At 41.2% G+C, this 18,537-nt stretch overlaps 1 protein-coding gene across 1 annotated transcript in view; it reads right to left on the reverse strand.

Moving 5' to 3' along the window:
- LOC306773863 (cholecystokinin receptor-like) overlaps positions 1–18,537 on the reverse strand; it is a gene marked incomplete at both ends in the record, with an annotated part of 61,874 nt that overhangs the window by 19,069 nt on the left and 24,268 nt on the right. The window lies entirely within an intron of this gene.

Consider the following 18,537-nt stretch of genomic DNA (forward strand, 5'->3'; position numbering starts at 1 on the left):
GGTGTGCTGCAAGGAAGATTTTTCTGCATATTTTAGCTCTTAAGACTTGTTATGATGAGTCTCCATGGCAACGAAAAACTTGTTTACAATTGGGATCAACTGATTAAACTCTCCCATATCAGGATTATCAGCTAAACAACACATCAAATCCCGATGGAGTTGAAACGAAAGAGAAGAGGTTGCAGAGCGGGAGTGAGACAGAGAAAGCGATGGAGAATTAACCATTTCTGCCAACTGTCCTAATAGGGATTTATGAGATTGCTAGCAAACAAAACAGACAAGCTCGAGATGCTAACAAGGTCTCAGAAAGAATACAGAAAGTGCAGTATTATGTGCTTTACCAAGAAATGGGTGCATGAACACATCCTTTATTGCAGTGCTGGTTAACCCGCGTTGTTGTCATCCCGGACATGTTACTGTCAAGGAGAAGATATGCACAAGGGACATTGAACTGTTAGCTGTGTAGCTCCATACTATTTACCCAGAGAGTTTACCTGTGTTATTCTGGTTGCGGTTTATACAATACCTGGTACAGCACCAGACACAGCCTGTGACGTCATCAGCTTCGTTGTTGCTCGGCTACAAACACAGCATCCAAACTCATTCATGGCGATCTTCAACAACGTCTCCCTCTCTGCAACTCTACCAACATTCCAAGAGTTTTTCAGCTGCTCAACCAGAGAAAATAAGATGTTGGACTTATTTTATGCAAATATGAATAATGGATACAGTTGTTCTGCCCTGCCTCCTTTAGGAAGATCTGACCATAATCTGGTTCTTCTCACCTCCACCTACAAGCCTATCGTTCAGCAGCAACCAGTCATCACAAAGACTATCAAAATCTGGTCTGCTGAAGCTAAAGATGCTCTTTAAGGAGGCTTTGAGGCTACAGACTGGAACATTCTCTGTGAACCTCATGGAGACAACATCAACGCCATGACTGAGTGTGTGACAGATTACATAAACTTCTGCGTGGACACCATCGTCCCAATAAGAACAGTGAGGTGCTTCCCCAATAACAAACCCTGGATCACCAGTGACCTGAAAAAGCTGCTGAACATAAAAAAGAAAGCCTTCAGGGATGGAGACAGGAAGTTATTGAGGGCAACACAAAAACTTAACACACAAACTAAGAAGTGCAAGGGGGACTACAGAAAGAAGTTAGAAAGTCAGTTCCAGCAGAATAAAGTGAGGGATGTGTGGTCTGGAATGAAGAAGATCACCGGCTTCAAGTTAAAGGGGGACCAGCCTGATGGAAGTCTGGACAGAGCTAATGAGTTGAACATATTCTTCAACAGGTACAGTTCACCCCCTACCTCCAGCCCAACAGACCACACACCCTCCATAAGCCCACTGCTTTCCTATCACACCTCTAATCTGTCACCCTGCAGCTCAGTCATGGACCAGAACACAGCTTCATCTCCCTCCACATCAGGACATCATGAGACCTCCACCTTGTTTGTCTCCTGCAATCAGGTCAAGAAGCAACCTGAGAAACTGAACCAGAACAAGGCTGCAGGTCCAGATGGTGTCAGTCTCAGTTCTCAAGACCTGCTCATAACAACTATGTCCGATTTTCCAGCACCTTTTCAACACCAGTCTGAAAACTAAATAGTCCCAGTGCTGTGGAAAACATCCTGCCTTGTCCCAGTGCCTAAAAAACACAACCAGCTGAACCAAGTGACTACAGACCAGTTGCCCTGACATCTCACATCATGAAAGTCCTGGAGAGGCTCTTACTGGCTCACCTCCACAAGCAAGTAAACACCTTTCAGGACCCATTACAGTTTGCATATCGTAATGGACTTGGGGTTGAAGATGCCATCATATACCTGCTCCAGAGAGCACACTCATCTGGACCATTCAGGCAGCACTCTGAGGGTCATGTTCTTTCATTTCTTTAGTGCTTTTAAAGTGGAAATGAAACAGTCAAGCAAACTAACATTTACTAGACTCAGTCATGATCTCATGAATAATATTCCAAAAGTGAAAAATATTAACATATACAAGAAAACCGCAGTTTAGTTTTATCTTTTGTAGCAAGAGCGCTGCCATCTTGCAGTACCGTAAACGGTGACGTGACAGGGTTGGTTGGTTTTGCGGTCCTGATGAGAGTCCCATTGTGCGCATCAGATTAAGAGAGACAGAGTAAACAATGGAGCCTTGTGAACCAAAAGAGAAGAGGTGGCAGAAGGGAGGCACTACTGCATTGCTCCCGGGCGTAAAAATGAGTTTTGCAGAGTTCGGGCTGAAGGTAAAACAGTTCATTTTCACAAACTTCCACTAAAAAGAAGAACTGTGCTTCAGTGTGGCAGCACTGAAGAGGAAGAAGCCTCCAATTGGCCCCAAGTCTTGTTTGTATTTGTTCAACAAGCTAATATAAATTTAACTTAAAGGGTTTTTAAGTCTTTCAACTTTGTTGTAATTACAAAAGTAGTTTTTATACACTAAAAATGTTTAGACAGCAGGCAACAACTTCACACATTAGACGAGCTCCTAATGTTATTGTTAGCCAATGCTAATGTTTATCTAGTCATTAGCTAGCAGCGTTAGCCGGGAGCAAAATAAATCTAGACGTTTTATTAGTTAATTGCAAATGGAAATATTGTTTGCATTTTTCCATCATATTACTGTTTCACAGCAGCGTTTATTTTATTTTAGATTAAACCAGCAGTGATTACTAACACTAGCTAGCTTTTCTAACAGTTAGCTGCTGTTAACCAGACGCTCCAGTGTCTCCGCTCGGACATCCTTTCGGGACAGCACGGCCACCTCCAAGACAGTAGATCAAACATGCGGACTTCAGTTATGCACGATTTACCGCACAAGAGGTGGTCTAAGTCAGCCTCTTGGCAGTAGATCGATTCTTGGCATCACAGAACAGCAGCCACACCTACGCAGGTGGTAGTGCCGACCCGCTCCACCCCATAGAGAAGCATCGGCTCCTCATCTTCCTTCTCCTCCAGTTACTGCTGTAGGTAGAATAGATTCATTCAGCTCGCAGCCAAAGAACCAACCAACCCCGTGACGTCACCGTTTACGGTACTGCAAGATGGCAGCATTCTTGCTACAAACGATAAAACTAAACTACGGTTTTCTTGTATATGTTAATATTTGTCATGTTTGAAATATTATCGATTAGATTATGACAGGGTCTAGTAAATAATGTTAGTTTGCTTGACCGTTTCATTTTCACTTTAATAATCAGCCTGCTTTGTTATGTGAGAAGCTCCATAAATTCCAGGTGGATACCTCCACAACCACCTGGATCAATGACTACCTCACAAACAGACCACAGTTTGTGAGACTGAAAGGTTGTGTGTCTGAGATGGAGGTCAGCAGCACTGGTGCACCACAAGGAAATGTACTCTCACCATTCCTATTCAGACTGTACACCTCCGACTTCCAGTACGAGTCCTGTCATCTGCAGAATTACTCTGATGACTCTGCAGTTGTGGGGTGTATCAGTGATGGACAAGAAGCAGAGTACAGAGAACTGGTCAGTCAGTTTGTTAAATGGTGCGGTGACCATCATTAAATACCAGCAAAACAAGAGAGATGATTGTTGACTTCAAGAGGAACAAGAATAAAAGCAATGTTTCCATCCTGGGAGAGGAGGAGGAATACAAGTATCTTGGAGTTCAGCTGGACAACAAACTGGACTGGAAATGCAACACTGACTACATCTATAAGAAAGGTCAGAGCAGACTCTACTTCTTAAGGAAGTTGAGATCTTTTAACATCTGCACCAAGATGTTGCATATCGTCTATAAGTCTGTTGTGGAGAGTACAATCAGCTTTGCAGCATCTGCTGGGGTAGTAGCATCAGAACCAGAGACTTGAAGAGAATCAACAAACTGATCAAGAAAGCTGGTTCTGTGCTTGGAGGAACTCTGGAGCCGCTGGAACTGATTGTCCAAAGAAGAATGCTGCACAAGCTGATGAAGATGATGGAGGATTCTTCACACCCTCTCAACAACACAGTGATGCAACAACAAAGTGTGTTCAGTGAGAGGCTTCTTCAGGTCCGACGCAAGACTGAAAGATCCAGAAGATCATTCCTGCCAGCAACCATCAGCCTCCGGAACAAGACCTCCTCAAATTAATTATTATTATACACTACAATATTGAATTTCCCTTTGGGGATTAATAAAGTATTTTTCATTTAATTTTTTTTCCCATTTCATTCATTTTAGCACAGAGTTTGCATGTTTGCCATGTCCCAACACTGCGAATGTGACTTCATATGGCAACAGCAGCTTTCTTTTTGCCGCCGGTTCATGAGTACAGGACTGTGGTTCTCTGGAGATTCTCCACAGCTACGATCCGTCTCCTGGCGGCTTCTCTGATTAGAGCTGTCCTTGCCCAGCCCGACAGTTTAGGCAGATGGCCATATCTTTTGCCAAACGCTTTCCATTTTCAGATGGATTAAAAAGTATCCAAAGGGCTGTACAAAGCTAAGGAAATTATATATATTTTTTTAATATCTTTTTTATTTATGGGATTTTTTTTTCCATTTTATCCATGCAATTTGTGATAGGTTTGCAATACCACTTCATTTATTTAAATAGTATTTTTTTTTTTTTTTTTTAGATGACCTGCTGGAAAGCTATTTTCCAAACTGATTCTGAGGCCGTGCCGCTCAGGTGACTTTTTGGCATCCATTGGATTCTTTTCAGGATCTGCTATAAGTATCCATGGTGGAGGTCAAGCTGTTTACCAGCAGGATACACTGATTACGCTCCACGAAACTAATTTAAAGTGCAAAGTAAGGCAAGTTCATTTATCCAGAACCACAACATGGTTATTCAAAGTGCTTTACAGAAACACTGAAACATCAGAAGATAATAAATTAACATTAAAAACAAAATGAAAAACAATATTTGATGAAAATATGATGAAGGTTTTACATTCCAGATGCAGATTTGGATGTTAAAATAAGAAGCTGCAGCACAGAACAGGAGGGTCTTTCACCTGCATGTTTTAGCTTATCTGAGGCTTTCAGGGACTTTCTTCTAGACATGTGTAGCATAGAAGCTGAATGCAACTCCATGTCTGGTCCTAACTCTGGAACTGATACAAAACTGGATCCAGATGACCTGAGGGGTCCGGTAGTATTGATGTATTCAGAGGTTACAAACCAGCAACAGAACTTTAAAGTCTGACAGGATGTGAAACAGACATCCTGTCTAGGTGTGTGAAGCCTTTAATTTTTGTGTTTATGCATAAATTGCTTTATTATATTCAGTATTTTGTGTTGGTTTGTGTATGAAAACTGTTTTATAAATAAAATTTGATTGGAATAGATTTGAAATAAAATATGGAAAGTTTCAAGGTGTTTGAGTGCTTTTTCAAGGCTATAGACGCGCGTAAACAAGAGTAACTGTTTACACACTCAGTGGAAATACAGTGACATGAAGCACCCAACAATGCAAAGTCTAATATTTACTCTCCCTTAAGCCGTTCTCGCTCTCTGTTGACACCTGGGGGAAATAACTGACGCGATGAACGTATATATGCATAATCTGCAGCGGGGGAGTAAGCTAGCTTTCTGAGGGTGAGTCAGGGTGAGACAGACAGCATAAATATACCCTTACCTGCATGTAATACACTGCTATTTAGAGCTTTCTCTCCATCATTTCCAACAAATTCAAAAGGAATAAAGTCATAAGAATGATCCTCGGTCAGTAAGAAGCAACAACCTCAATCCAGCGTCGTATTAATTCCGATTCAAGACTCATCACAGCAAAAGAAAACATCCTGTCTGAACCACAGCTCTGCATTATAACGGAAGGGAGGAAGTCATTACTGCATGCTGTCCTGTACAAACAGGGTGCAATTCAATTTACACATATTGAGCTTGTACATAGCGGATTGCTCCAGGTATTGGAAAACAGGCCCGTCTTGGAAAACTGTGATTACAAATGGATCTTATTTCCTTTTTGGTGTTATAAGATTTTTCATTAGAAGCTAAAAGGCTGTGGACACGACAGATGAAAGGGAAGAAACAAATGCAACAGTTGTAACATCGCCACATTTCCTCGCTGTTCTCGGAGTGATGTGAAGAAGCAGAACAAAGGGAATGAAAGCGAAGAACAAAAGACGTCTCAATGCCTTTTCTGTTCCACGAGCAGCCTTGGTGCATTATGAAAAGCACATCGGCTCTTTGTGAGAGAGGCGTAATTTCCTTTCCGACTGCTGCTATACTTGCATGATTCCTGACAGAATACGAGAGGCAGCAGTAAAACATCAGGCCACCGTTGCACAGAGATGAAGACTTATGTGTTGCACTGCTATTGCATGTGAATAGGGTTAGCAAGCCGTGCATCAGCTGGACGAGCAATTTACGCTCCATGCAGAAGATCGATACATGACGGACATGTCCATTCTTTTCTACAGTCATTGTAGAATATGTGTTTGTCAGCGACTTACATACACACTCATAGCAACTTAGGGTTTAGGGCAGTGGTGCCCAAAGTGGGGCCCGCGGGCCAAAATTGGCCTGCCAGCACTTTGCTTTTGGCCCTTAAGTCATTGTTTATATTAATGCCCTACAGAGCTTGATGAAGAGACCCTTTCGGTGTCATGAACCCCAATAAGACCGGACTCAGAGGGACCCTGACTGACCTTGTCAGTGAGCCAGGTGCAACCCAACATGGAGAGACTGGTAATGTCCAAAGATCAACATGTTTTCCACTAAGTAACAACAACTTGTCTTGTTCCACATGCACCGTTTCTGGTTGTTGACACGTTGCACTTGGTTGCTGTTTAGTGGCTGTAAATATTGTTTCTTGCCCCTCTAACTATGGCTTTATTGTTCTATTGCTATATTGATTTTTTTATGCAACATTTTATTTGCCAAGATAGGAAAAACAAACTATTTGGTATTGAACAATAATTAAAATAACTGTGCATTTTCTTGTGTTTCATCCTTAAAGCTGCAGCGTTTGGCCCTTGGAGTCAAAAAGTTTGTGCACCCCTGGTTTAGGGTCTCGCCCAAGGACACTTCGGCGCACAGTCAGGGGAAGTCCGGAATTGAACTCCCCACTTTCCAGTCACAAGCCGACTGCTCTTCTTCCTACCGGTGTCCTGCATTGTTTGCGTTTAACATCTACTAAAAACTGGCAAAAGATGTTTTACCCTTTCAGGTTAAAGGTTTTTGATCATTTCATCGAGGTGTCGGAGGTCCAACACTGTTTTCAAACCGTTTCACCCCAAATTCAGCCATGGTTCTTAATTTCAGCTGTTCTCAAAACTGGTTCTGTTTCTGGGTCCGCTCCATGTTTAGCCTGGGTGACCTGGTAGCCAGATGGGTGGGAGGAGTTGTCACTGAACTTACAGCAGTGATAAGCCAGAAGACCCACTCAGATTTGACAGCTTGTTTAAGCACGTGGGGTAAATAGTCGGATTCCTAAAACAGCTTCAGCTGCTGGAGGCAGCGAGTTTTGTTCCAATCCACCTGCCCTCCTTTGTCCTCCATTGGACACTGTTGTACTTTGCAACCTAAACAAAATCTGGACAAAATTATGGCTTTATTATTAAGTTTTTATTATTTGCATAATTAACTTCACTCTGAAAGATCCATGCCTCTTGCATGGCAAACACGCCTCCCTCCATTTCAGTGGCAACTCTTCCTCCGCCAACGGTAAAGGAGTGGACCCACTGTGTCAACATTTATATGTTCATGACTGTTGCTTTTCTACACCTAGTCCACAGCCTTTATGCGGAGGCAATGCAGGGAGGTTGGGGGGGGGGGCTTGGTCCCTTCATGAGATTATGAGATTACCAACAGTTAGATCTCAGTCATTTGAGAACACATTTGCTATAAAGTGAAGCAAGCAAAAGACAGATTTTCATACACAAGCAATTGGACATATGCTTACTCAAAAACCTTTACAAAGTTAATTTTGCAGAATATGATGTATTGCTATTGTCTGTTGATGTACCTGTCAAATAAATTAATGAAAATTAAATTTCCAGCACACAGACTGCAAACTAAGCATAAAGAATCATTTTGCAAGACATTAACAATATGAAGGTCATTTCTGGCTTCTGTCAAGCCGTCTTGCAGACCAGCAGCAACCTTTCTGATTGCTGGTTACAGCCCAACTTTACTTTTACTGTTCAATCATTGAAAGACTCAACTTTTCCCTTTAATCTCTCCAGGTTTTCCAGGTTTTCTGTTAAGTACAGGAAGAGCCTGAACAACGTTGTTGTCCTGGAGTCACGTAGAGATTAGAGTTCACTCAGAGTTTTTGGGTTAAAAACAGGCCATTGATCAGGCCCCATCATCACATGATGGCTGATAAGTTTGGCTGCCGTGCTCCCTTGAGCAACACAAATCTCTAGTTCTTTCATTCCTGCAGCCATCAGGTTGGAAGCTGACAGTGGACTTAATTATCTGGGGTTTTAGTCTTTTTTTTAGCTGATGGACCCGACTGTTCTGTTCCGTTTTGGTCGTTTCTTGAATGATTGTCGACTTTGATGTGGAAGAGCTGCAACTGAATTGTCCTTTTGGGATTAATAAAGTTGTCTTGAACCTTATTTATTTCTCCAAAATGAGCTGCTGATGCTGCAAATGATTGCAGAGCGCCGTGTTGGTGATCAGAATGAGGGTGTAAACCTGCTGAGCATGTGGGAGTGTCCAGCCCCTTTGTATGACCCTGCACACAACAGCTTCCTTGGCACCAGTTCTGGCTCAGCAGAAGGACGTGGGTGGCACAGTCAACGCATCAGATCTTAACAGTTCACATTCAGAGTCTCGCACAATGAGACTCAGACCCACACGTCTCTTTAAAGTGCGGAGCAGAGACAGAAATACGGCAAACACCACACAGGGGGTTTCTTTCTGTTGATGCTCGAAGGAGGTCATGCCCAGCTACTGCAGCTTACATCAACCACTGGAACATGCAGAAGCTGTTTGCTCTTCAAGCACAGCAAAGTAGGAGATAATCAAAAGGACCAATCAAAATAACGAGTGTGCAAAGAAGTTTATCGTTGATGAAGCATTTTTATGAGGCTTGTGGAAACCCACACAAAAAAGGAGACGTGGAAGGAAGCATCACAGCAGATATATCTGCAGAAAGTTAAATGATCAAGCCTGAAAGCTTGATTTGCTTCCATCTGCAATGAAACCCCATGCAGTTCCTTTCCGCATTTTCACAGGTTTCCTGAAAAAACTGTGTTTTCATCAGTTCTGCTTAAGTGTTAGTAATGAATCAGCATTTTCAGGATGTGAATTAGTCATAAAATGTGTGGGGGTTTTTTTTTTTTAAAGAAAAGTAAAAATCTCAATCAAATCAGAGAGACACTGTGCAGATTACAGCAAATTTCAAGCTGCAGCTGTCAGTGTTTAACCTTGATCTCCAATGGCCCATTACAAGCACTGACTATATAGAGGATATGCTTAAAATAAAAACAAAAAACTGGCAATTTTAAGATAGCTGAATCTACATCTCGTCATTAATAAATTTAAACTTTTAGCAAAGACAAGTGATGGCAATGTTGAAATGACGAACAGTTTTTGGAAACTTGGATAAAACTCTATGTACTCTGCAAGAACAGAAAATAAAGTAAATAACTTCAAATTTGTAAAGAAAAAGAACTGCAATCATTCTACATACGAACTGGTAACAGGTGAGGGTGTCACAACTCGGTATAAAAGTAGAAAGTGTCAAAAGGTTCAGTTTTTTCAAGGAAGGACAGTTAAAGCTCATCTATTTGGTTTGAAGGACCACGAAGGTCTTTCTAGCCGACACAACATGCTGATGTTAAGTCATAAGTTGTGGAAAAATATATATATCTTGCTCAATTTATTTTTGAACAATTCATCCAAAAACAACTCAAACTGCAGTGTTTTGTAACGACACATTTTAAACTGAAATATTAAAAAGGAATTGCATTGTGAAATATTAAATTATTAAATTCTGTGGTTGAAAATGTAAATTTTCTAAGAAGAAGAAATTTTCCATTTCATTAAAAAGGTAATTTACTTGACAACAACAACTTGAATGTAACCAGCTCTGTCCTTGGTTGGAACGCCAGAAAAACATTTTATTCTCTTCTACAGTCATTTAGCACATGCTTCCATCTAATACATGTGATAAGTGATCAATTAACCAAACATGCACGCCTAGTGAGTGGAAGGAAGCTGGAGTACATACACAGTAAGAACATGTAAACTCCCCAGTCGAGGCTCAAACCTACAACCTTCTTGCTGTGAGGCCGCTGTGAATGAGAATGAAGATCTTGAGAGAGAAAGACGAGGTTCTTTAACAAAAACTGGTCAAAAACAAAGAAAAAGCAAATGCGGAAATTATGCCCGAAAAAAGGTGGTGTAATATGTACAGGTGAAATGTAGACTGAGATCGCCAGCCAATGACCACCTCATCCACCACGTTTATGACTTAACTATTACATACCAACTTTATTTCCTCAGATCATTTATTAACCCGTCCTGCCACAGGCCTGAAGTCCTACTTCATCTTCATCACCATCATCTGTTCACTACTTGCAATCCTTTGGGGTTTTTTTAGTACCAATATGAGTACAACTAGCTTTTATTACACAAAAAAAAACCAAAAAAAAACAAAAACCAGAAGGATCATTTCTTGTATTTACGCAGCAGGTTTGTTTGTTTTATGAAAAGAACTCGCAGCAACTGTAAAAGCCAAACAGCAATAAAAACATTTGCTCACACACCCCGAGAGACTGACAGAAAAATCTAAATTTCACAAAACCACTCCCTTTTATCCCACTCTCTTATTTAAGCTTCCCATCTCCTCGTCTTCCTCAGCTCTTTGTGTCAACTCAGTAAACAAACATCTGCTGTACTGAGACCATTTCTTCCGTTTGCCTTAATGTTAAATGGACCCTGTGGATGCTTCTGGAATAAATAAAGACATCTCTGTGGTTAGTAACTTGGTGAAATCAAGTTAGTTGGTTTTGACCATTGGGTTGTACGTATCGCTCATCTATTTATCTCTGCAATTAAGAAGATTTTGTTTACTCATCAAAAAAAAAAAAAATCTCCATCTATTAAATATTTCTCTATTTTGTCTTTAAAAGCTCACAGTGGCCGTTTTATTCCCAGTACTCCCCATTATGACAACGCCTGGTCTGAGCCTCTGCAGGTCATCTCACCCGATGGAACTGAGGTGATTTTGCTGTCATATTACTTCAAGCTGAATGCATGCAGACAGTTACTGTAACATTCACTTAAATGTATTTATTGCTGACCATTTAAACAAAACGTGTACTTGGCTATAAGATTGCAGTGAATTCCTGAAAACTTAAACCAGCACCAAAAAGAAAAAAAAAACAAACAAAACACTTCACCAAAGACCAGTAACAGAGCGAAACAACCGCTCCACATTTTCTCAGTCTGTACCCGACCACACCTGGATAATAACCAGATAATACTTGGATAATAACCGAATACCACTGGGATAATAACCGGAATACCTGGATAGTACATGAATAATGATAAAATACCTGGACAGTACCTAATAGTACTTGGAGAGTACCTGGATTGTATCTGTCAGACTGACCACTAAGCATTAAGAGTTGCCGTGACGCTGGGAAAGTTTTATATGGATGTAAGCGTTGGAGGAAGAGAAATTTCTGTTCTGCTCTGCCTTCTCAAGTCCTCTCAGATATCCACTCAGATCAAAGCATGGATTCGTTCTTACCAACTCACCAATTTATTTTTTGACCAACACACAAGCCCAACAATGCGGCCCACCAGGATTCCTCCCAAACTCCTGATTAGCCTTTTTCTGGCACCAACTTCAACTGGTGCCACAGTTCCTGCACCGTGTCAATATTCATCAGCCCATCGCCGCTCGGCCATCTGTTTTATCATGACAAGAAGACACCGCTGTTCTGAGATGAAAGCTATAAAACTTAATTTAAATCATAACTTCATTATGCATTGTGTCTATTATTATGTGCAATTTCATCTTTTATTTAAATTTTAACTAGTTCATTCATCAGCAGCAGCAGCGCAAACGAATCACAACTATAAAAAAAACCCATAAATGCCACATTTAAGTGCCCATGAGAAACATCCAGTCATCAATACTGTTGCTGCTCATATCGCTAAATCCACTGTTCACATATTAAACTGCGAGGACTTCATTATATGCACATCTTGTTTGCATATAATCTCAAGCGCTGATCAAAGCTTCACTCCCTGACACTTGGCCAAATATCGATGGGCTAATGTTTGAGATTCTGCTTTAATTCTGGCCACTGAGTCTCCCAGTTAATTACTAGTCAGCAAACCAAACGCTTATATTTACACTCTGCGCTGCGTCGCCCTGGCTGAAAAATACTCCCCAACCCTTCCTTCAAGTTTCTTCAACCCAAGTCTGGCCTCTGCGTACACGGATAACATCCAGATGGCGATGAGACACTGTCTGAATTTTAGAAAAATCCCCAAATGCAACTTATTTTGAAAAGTCTGCGTTATTACTTCCTGCCATGTGGTGGTGGTCAGAGTGGAGCCTGCACTGGTGCAGGTACCAGATCTGCTGGGAATCCTGCGCCTGCCGAAGACATCACACTACATGTTCGGCTGCACGATGGCGGAGAAGACAGCTGACAACTTACAGGAGGTTTTCAGTGAAGTAGGGTTGTAGCTCTTCTACATAGGAAACTGACAACTTTTACAAAGAAATTACTATGGAAATGGACAGACCACAACCTGACAATCACCTCTAGAAGTCCTGAAAGGCCACCATTTGGAAGGAATGAAAAGTTTACACAATTAAAGAGCTTGACGTAGCGTCAATGTTAGCGACTCAATTTCTGCAACATTTATTCACAGTTTAACCAGTTATGATACAATGCTCACGTTTTTCCCGCTGCATTGGATGAACAACTGTATTATCACCAAGACGAGCTCCAATTGGAGGTGCTTTAAGCGCAAGTTAGCAAAGAATTGAGGGGTTGCTATGACAACTTTGGCAAACACACATAATTTAATCGAGTCTGGGTTTTATCTTAATGAAATATATCCAGGAGGATAAAGGTCTAAAAAAAGAAATTACATTATTCGTTAGAAGAGTTTTAAGATAAATTAAGTGAAGCTCATTAATGTGTTTTACTTTTTATTTCTTTATCATACATTCAAATTCAAAACAGTTTCATTGGTACGTAGGAAAGACATTTACACTCACGAAGTAAATGTGAAATAAAAACAAAAATGTCTCCTGAGCATCCATGAAATGAAGCGGAATGTGGTGCAAAATCATAGTCACTATTTTCTATTATATACATGACATTTCTATTTTTATAAATTATAAAAAATTTTTTTACATTAAATTAAAACACCTGCAAATCAGTTGTCGAAATTTTAGAAATGTTGCTTATTTTGCGAAAAACTAACTGGAATCGCAGCTTCTGCAAACAGTCAGCTGTTAGACATAAAATCTTTGCTATGCATTTATTAATGGACGATTAGCGTGTTTGCAGTTTAGTTGCAGTCTAGTGTTTATTGCAACATCTGCATTAGCTAGGAGGTATTTTTGTGAAAATACATTACACAAGAGGTGGAACGCTTAAAAAAACTTTAAGAAATGCCGCCCTGGAGTGTCTCCAAGTACCCCGAAGGATGTGTGTACCCCCATTTGAGAAGCACTGCTGCAAATGCAGATATTTATCCAGACACCCCTGCAGCCGCTTCTGTAGAAACTCTAGTTGGAAACTACGTTCCACCCAAACTCTCATGCATTATGCAAACTGCACCGCGGGGAGAAGCTGCTGAGCTGATTGGTAATTGCATCATACGACCGGCAAACAAAAAACAAACAAACATGGAAACATAAATGTGATTGAAGAGTGGACTCGCAGGGGGACGCACACAACCAATATTGCGACATCAATCTAATTACTGCCACCGAAAGGTACAAGGGAATGATTCAGATGATCATCCAGCATCGCAGATGAATAGATGCCTGGTAGAAGGATGAGCGGCTCATTATGTGTGTAACGTGTGTTAACAGATGACTTAGTTAAGGGTTAATGAGTTTGGTGAAGTTACTCACACTGATCCTGCTCATTGATTAGATTCGATCTCGCTCACATTGGACCCTGATTAGACAGTCAGGGAAGGTTTGACTGATGCAGATTATGACGTTAATGGTTCTGCAATGATTCCAGTTCACGTCATGGCTCATTAGGAATTCCAGTTTCAGAGAGACAAGTGGTAGGTCCTCAGGACTGGGACAGATGCAGGAGGGAAGCTAAAAATATCAGCACTAACAGGGAAGGAGAGAAGGCTGACAAAAAGCTGCCCTGCTAGTTAAAAAGCATCTGAGCCAAGAGTCCATGAAGGAAATCCCTTTGCTTGTCAGGTCTTTTTAAAGTCGGAGCTTGAGGTTTTTCACTGTCTGCCACTCAAGATGTGTCCCCATTTTTCTACTTTCAGCAATTAGAAACGGAGTTTGAGAAAAGCGCCAACCAGAAAGGTCCAAGTTAAAACGTTGGTAACTTGGCGAGACAACACGAAGGTGCTGCTAGCTTCAGCAGGGCAGAGATCAATCTGCAGGGTGCAGCAGTGTGGTTTATCCTAAATATTTATTTGGAAAACAGTTATGAGACATTTGATGGCTGGAGTCCACATGGAATATTTTTTTGAGCACCAGCACTTTCATTTATTCCCAGTGAAGAGAGCTTTTGCCAGCTTCTTTCTACAGAGAGATCCATGTTTTCATTCGCAGCCACTCCAAGAGCATGAAGTTGGAGGCAGCTCGGGTTTGTGGGACCCCGGATCCCTCACCCTGCTTGCCCCCAAGACCTGCAGACCTTTCTCATGACTGTTACAGAGAGGGGGAGAATGTAACATGGCAGCTCTTCAGGCCCATTTCTGCTCCTTTATCTAAGTAAACTGGTTCCTCCTTTGTCATACATCACCTCCATCATGCTACAATGCCTCTTTTACATTGCAGTAGTCAGTTCGGCCAGTAGGGGGCAGTGCTAAGTTCAGGGTTCACTTCTGCATTGTGACATTGTGGTCACAGAAACAAACCACTAGTTGTTTGCATTCATTCATTCGCATTCATTCATTTTCTGAACCGCTTATTCCAATTCAGGGTCACGGGGAAGCTGGAGCCTATCCCAGCTGGCTTTGGGCGACAGGCAGGGTACACCCTGGACAGCTCGCCAGTCCATCGCAGGGCCACACAGACGAACAACCACTCACACTCACTCATTCCTAGGGGCAATGTAGAGTAACCAATTAACCTATCATGCATGTCTTTGGATAGTGGGAGGAAGCCGGAGTACCAGGAGAGAACCCACGCATGCACAGGGAGAACATGCAAACTCCACACAGAAAGGCCACTGACCAAACCCCTCCCCAGCCAAGGATCGAACCAGTGACCTTCTTGCTGTGAGGCCACAGTGCTAACCACTGTGTGTTTGTGCTGGTTGCGTGTTAGCTTTGCATCAAGTGCATCAAGAAAACAAAGCAAACTACGACCATTTGGGTGTCTTGTTAAATCACCAATAACTTTTTAATGAAGCCAGTTTTCCAGCCTTTTCCATTTACAGCAGGAGTCTGAGGTCCAGTCCTCCCATCCTGCAGGTTTGAGATGTTTCCCTAGTGCAACACAGTTGATTCACATCAATGGCTCAACTACACAACAAGCTGTAGGAGAACCAAGAAGACGACGACAACAAGACGGATGAGGATAATGAAGCTGAAGACAAGATAAAGTAGAAGATAGCAAAGAAGCAGTCAACAAACAGAAAATAAGATAACGAAGACAACAACATCGTATCTACGTAATGGCTGTTTGCGACCAGATTGGGATGAATGAATCAGACAAACCCGTAAGCAACATGTCCGTGTACGCATGATGACTGGTACACCGTGTTTGTTTATTATATGATGTGAGGTAAAGTGGTTGCAGGACTCAAACGCTAGAGGTGAACATGAGCATCAACATGAGATCAGAGGTAAACAAGTTTTGAAGAGCACCACTTGGACCAGCAAACTACCAGCATTTTAAGATTTTTCTTTCCAGCTGCTGAGCAGCAAAAATTCCTGACTTCACAGCTGGCAGCAGATGTGGAACATGATGGGCGTTGATACAGACACCAGCCAAAAGGAGGAAAATCGCACCGCTTGGAACATTGTACCGCCAGTATGCTGCAACGATGGTACAGAATGTTGACGTGCACGCTGTTGTACAAAGCCGAATGTCACAGGAAGTTTAAGTATGAAAGAAAAGACACTAATATATATATATATATATATATATATATATATATATATATATATATATATATATATATATATATATATATATATTTATTTTTTTTTTTTTTTTTTTTTTTTTTTTTTTTTCTTCTTCATTTTGCTATTTAACCTCTTTAGCACAGTTATTGTGAAGTCTTTTTATATGCATTTTTATTGTTGTTGCTCATATTTCTTATTGTTTCTGAAGGTTCAACTTTCATTTTAAGTCCAGTGTTTTCCTTATTGGGATCATCCATGCTGAAGGTCCTGCTTGCTTGGTCTGGGGGTGCCATGGTGATTCCTCCTGTTTGGGTGGTACTGGGTCAAACACTGCAGCTTTATGGCTGTGGGGTGGAGCCCAGTCTGCCTGGGTGCTGGCTGATTGCCGTGGCAATGGTGGGGAGGGACATGCTCCTGGTGTGAATGGATCCCAAACATATTGTTTCCTCACATTAGTATCAAGTCAGATATTTATATATTGTTTAGTTATTAAACCTACATTCAGTTAGAGACAAACAGGGAGTCATGTTATATGTTATTGGGGGGGGGGGGGGGGGGGGGTACAATCTGTGCTATGTGTGGAAGAGAACTTGAGATTGTTCCAAAATATGTTATCAACGTTCTGTGTATGAATGTTTATTTTTAATCTTTGACACAAGCATTTATCTTATAAAGCACTTTGTGTCGCCGGTGGCATGAAAAAGGCTGAAGAAATAAAGTGATTTAATAGAACAATCAATGAAAACACTAATTTACAGACAGAGAGAAGAACCTCGACAGCAGAGAGAAGAACCTCTTTTCCAACGACAAGCACACATTCGTAATATTTAGCTTTTCTGCAAACTGCAAGCTAGGTGTTAGAATTTAAAATGTAATTTTTCTATAATCAAACCGTTTTACTGCAGTTAGGAACCTTCATTAATAAATATTAATCATTATACACAATGAAAGGAAATCCTGGAGACTTCTTGTTCCACTAACAATTAATCTACCCAGCAAAAGAAAAAAAAAAAAAGAAAAAAAAAAGAAAAAAAATATTTCAAGTCCAAGACAGCTGGGCCCTCCTGCCCTCCTCCACCTCATCACAGCTCAGAGATCTCTGTAATTGAAAAGGAGATTCAGCTAGCCTGTCCTCACAGATGGTGCATCACATTTCTGAGACAATAATAGGATTGTGAACCTCACCGTTCAATAGCACCCCTGAAGCATTCAGAGCTCACAGTGAAGTGGAAAGATGAAGTTTTGCAGCGGATCTCAGTCTCTTATGCTTCTGACTCAAGCCTCACGTGGCACCTTGACTCTGACTTGATGGCAGCCAGCTCATCACTAAGTCACACTCCTGAAGATGTGTGACTGTTCGAGCACTTTCAGAGATGCTTACCCTCCAATGCAAAGAAATGAGACTCAGAGGAGGTTTCTGGAAAACAGGCTCTTTAGATATCGTGCGGTACTTAGGGATCCCCGTCTCCACTTGCTAAAAACGAGATCCAGCTCTTCACCAGTCTGGCTGCTGATAGATATTTAAACAGGACTGCAGTGGGGATCTTTTCTACGAAGCCATCCTGTCCGACGCTAATAATAAGTTATGGATTACATTTATATCCTACTTTGAAAGGCATTTCAAGCACTTTCCATTTAATCTATTATTCATTCACTACCTGGTGGTGGTAACTGGTGAACCAGATGTGTAGATCTGTACTGACATACTGACCAACCATCCAACATTCATTCACCAATCAACACTGGAGGCAACATGGGTGTCTTCACCTAGGACATAACAGACTGAATGGGACATTTTTTAATCACTAATCTTTCATCTAAAGGACGACCTACTACCCAGTACTTCTCCAAAATCCCAGTATACACCTCTGCACGAGTATTACTTTTACACATGTACATACCATAACCCCCCCCCCTTAAACTATCACATATGCTTTTGTACCTTTTCCTCGCAAATTGTCTTTATCTTTGACACTTGGAACCTGATGCCTTTCTTTGCCCCAAATGCTGCCTGAACATATGAATGTGACTCCAGAACATGTGCCCACTGTCCATCTGAAAGAGCCCACCATGTTTCCACCAAAGGTCACAATGGTTTCTTCCTCGTAAACACTCAAGTTGCTTCATTATCAATACTGCAAACCATACAATGAATATTAATGTTTAAAATATTTAGTTTACAAAGTATAGATTTGCCTGTGTTTCTTTAGTCATTGCTATAATTCTGACACACATCTCATTTGGTTCTAATAGCAAAAGAACTGCTTTAATTTTGAAAAGTTTTATTTTGA

Source organism: Telmatherina bonti (assembly GCF_933228915.1).
Source record: "Telmatherina bonti genome assembly, chromosome: 24".
Taxonomy (NCBI): domain Eukaryota; kingdom Metazoa; phylum Chordata; class Actinopteri; order Atheriniformes; family Telmatherinidae; genus Telmatherina; species Telmatherina bonti.